The following is a 3,918-nucleotide window of genomic DNA, read 5'->3' as shown; positions in this document are numbered from 1 at the left end:
CAGTTTTGTCACTAATTTAAAGATGGGATTGGAGCAGCATGGTGTAAACTGAAAATCCAACTTTCCTTCTTTGCTGTTTCTTATATATGGTATCACTGTTCTAAATGAGAATGACTTTCTCCTGATAGAAAAGTAGCATATGTTGATTACGTTACAATTTTTTAAAACTACAAAGTTAAATGTGACTTATCTACCACCCAGAAAAAAACAACTCTTCCAGCCTTTCTCTCCTGAAGGTGGTGTGTGTGTGTCAGCACGGGGGTGTGTGTTAGTGTAGTATAGGCTGTTTTTTAAAGCTCTGTGTACAATCAGGGAAATCAGTAAATATCAGGTTTTATAACTTCACTGCTGTACTGAGTCCCATTATAAAGACATACATATTAATACATAAAAATACTTTAGCCCGTCCCAATGTTGGTGGGCTTTAGGTGTTTCTCATATTCTAAATAATGCTGCAATGAATCTTGTCTCAGGACAAAACTGAAGCAGTGTCGGGGAGAAGGCCTGCATACTTAGGGCGGATAATGAGTAACAGTTACTACCCACCAGTGTGCACCAGTTTGGGGTGTTCATCTTTTAACTGTTGCCAGTCTATTATAATAACCATTGTTGAGCTACTCTGTACCAGGTACTTCACATAGTTTGATTCTCAAAACCACCCACGAGGTTAAGTACTTTACAAGATCACACAGGAATTTATCAGAGTTGGGAACAAACCCGGGCGCTCAAGTTACTCTGCGTGTAGTAAAGCCCACGGTCCAGACAACCGTTCTGCATTGAGTAACGTGTCTCCATTTGTGTGGTGCGTGCTTCAGCACTTTAAATTTGCCTATTAGTGTTTCACGAATTGAATATTTTATTCATTCTCGTTTGTAATGTTTGAATATTGGTTTTTGTGTAAAACGTTCTTAGAAGGATCTTAACCATTTGCCAGGTGGTCAGCATTTTCCCACTTTGTAATATCGTTGACCTTTTGCCATCTGGAAGCCTTACATTTAAATATAATCTGTCTCTGGGTTTTTATGGTTTATGTTCTCTTAATGCACACTAATATATATTCAATGGGTATACATTTACCCATAGAGAGGAGAAGACAGTGTTCTGTGTACAATCTGGAAGCTCATAAAACCCAAAGATTTTTAAAAGTATGAATGGGAAAACATTTCTTTTTCTTCTACCCCGAAATAGCACCTGATGATAATGGGGGAAGTATCAATCTGGCCTAAATCAGTTTGTTTCCTATTCAGGGTTAGAAATTTTCTATAGCATCACTTTTCTGTAAAGGTGAAGCAGAATTTCAAAAAATGGCTCAACTGACTATAGTTTGCAGCCCTCAGAATTGCATTTTGGATATGGGAGAACACATTGTCATGTTGACTTTTATAATACGTTTTAATATCATACCTAGTAATCACCTAGAATCCTCAGGACATGGACCAGTTTGGATAAATGCTGTTTCACAAAAGACTGAATTTTGTATTTAATTTTCCCTTAGGTTGTCACGTTATGACAATACTTCCAAAAATGTCTAGTCATTTTAGTAATTGAACTTTGAAAATTAAACCTTTAGACCATCATGAACACTGGTAAAGCCTGAGCAACAATTAACTTAATTTCTTAGGTAAAATCCCCAAAGTTGACTTGATTTCTATTTGTCCTTGATTCCTCATCAGAAGTGTAATATGCCCGCCTCCAAAATAGCCTATGGAGAGCTCCTTTCTGAAAGGCCAAAAAGTAAATTTCACATCCAGTTAATGTGATCAGTGACCACACACATTCATCAGCAGCTTTCAGGGCATTTTCCCCTGTTAACTACTTGTCAATGTATGTATACCCAGACTTCTGTCTTGCCTGTGGTATTTGCTGTGGAGGAATGTCTCACTATATGTAATCATAGCACAAAACAGTTGTGTCTACTTTTACGGGAAGACTGAGTCTTAATATTTGGAGAAAGATTCCTTTTCTCCAAGTATTGAGTCGGTTTGGTTTGGTTAAGCTCTCCTGGTGGGCAGGATGACGAGGAAGTTTCCCTATGCTGTTGCTACTTGGCTGCGGCAGATGTGCGATGGTTCTGTGGTGGTCGTCTAACTTTGCTAGCTCTGGGTACTTCCTAAAAAGACAACCAGTCAAACTTAGTTACTTTTGAGTCTATTTGCGTATAGTTTTTAAACAATATAAGCATGTGTAGCATAACTGAAAACTTTAGGATAAATTTAGCTTTTCTAGTAACTAGTGGTTTTACTTTCCCAGAATTGCTCTGCTTAAGGACCGGTGGCAGTACGGTATAGTGGAAAGAGCACATGTGGGGGGAGGAAAAGATCTTCTTTCTTATCCAAGGGTCCAAACTGTGCGCCCCGCCACTCCGCCCCAGCACTGTGGTTTTTAGGCTGATCACCTAATTTTTCTAATCTCCATTTCCTTATCCAAATCTATAGACCATAACTGACCGAGTCTGTCTCTGATGTTGTGGATTCCTCTAAGGCAGGGTTTCTCAACCTTAGTTCTATTGACATTTTGGGCTGGATAATTTTTTTTTTTAATTTAACAGATTGTTTCTATGTAAAAATCGGATATTTTGTTCATCATGGATTTTTTACTTGAATTTTTTTTTTTTTTTTTATCTGTGTGGCATGCCGATCTTAGTTCCCCATCCAGGGATCAAACCTGTGCCCCCTGCAGTGGAAGTGCAGAGTCCCAACCACTGGACCACCAGGGAAGTCCCTACTTGAATTTTTAAATTATAGTTGATTTACAATATTATATTAGTTTCAGGTGTACAACATAGTGATTCAAAAATTTTATAGATTATACTCCATTTAAAGTTATAACATTTTGACTGTATTCCCTGTGCTGTACAAGGTATCCTTGTGGCTTATTTATTTTATACATAGTAGTTTGTATGGGCTGGGTAATTGTGATGGGCCACCCTATACACTGAAGAATGTTTACCAGCATCCCTGACCTCTACCCACTGGAAGGCCTTGTTGTAACAACCAGAAATGACCCCTGCCCCTTGAGGACTTTTGCTGTAGGAAGAGTGACTTTGAACTTCAAAGAGAAAGAAGTAAACCGGCACTTAACTGAATGCCTTCTAGTGAGCTTGGCTGTGCTCTGTGCTCTTAGGTTCACAATAACCCTGTCACTGTTTTATAGATGGCAAAATGAGGCGAAAGACCCTCTGACCAAGTTAAAAGGTTAATCGGAACTTCGATCTGACTCCAAAGCCCGTGTTCTCCCTGTGGTAGTAAAGTGACCACAGCATGCACTTAGCCAGGTGTAGAAGTTGATCAGCACTGTCAAAATACACTTTCATCCTCACTGAAAACTCTTAATGGGAGGGCTCAAAATCTGTTCTCTGAAATTATCTATAAAGTTCAATCACGGTAGGATTTGCGGTGTTTTCACCAGGCTGTATCCAGTTTTCTAACCCCATGCTTACACGAAACACCAAAGCTTTTGTTTACCAAGTACAGATTCTTAATCCAGTGTTTTCAAACCTGGTCAAGACCACTATTTAAAAACAGAGAGTAAAACAAAATAGTGCATCAGAAGCAGGTGAGGTATTATTTCTTGATGCTTTTATTAGACAGTTTCAATGGTTCATTTAAAAAACAAGAAACAAGCTTGGCTTTTCTTTGAGCGCTGGATTAGAAACAATGATTCACAACACTGGCGGCATTTTAGCATTTCTCAGGGGCTTTTAAAAAAATACCACCGCCCCCAGGTCCTGATGGGCATCAGGGAAAGCTTCCCAGGTGAGTGTAATGTATAAACTGAAGAACCACTGGACTGTTGACTATATGTGAACTGTCCTATGTGATAACTTTGTTATCTCAGCCTTAAGAACTTGCAGTTTCACTTTCTGAGCAACGATGCTGTATTCTGTAGATAAACTGATACATGCTCACCCATTTACAT

Source organism: Mesoplodon densirostris, chromosome 17 (assembly GCF_025265405.1).
Source record: "Mesoplodon densirostris isolate mMesDen1 chromosome 17, mMesDen1 primary haplotype, whole genome shotgun sequence".
NCBI classification, from domain to species: Eukaryota; Metazoa; Chordata; class Mammalia; order Artiodactyla; family Ziphiidae; genus Mesoplodon; species Mesoplodon densirostris.
The sequence above is the reverse complement of the archived record's forward strand: the minus strand, read 5'-3'. Positions refer to the sequence as shown.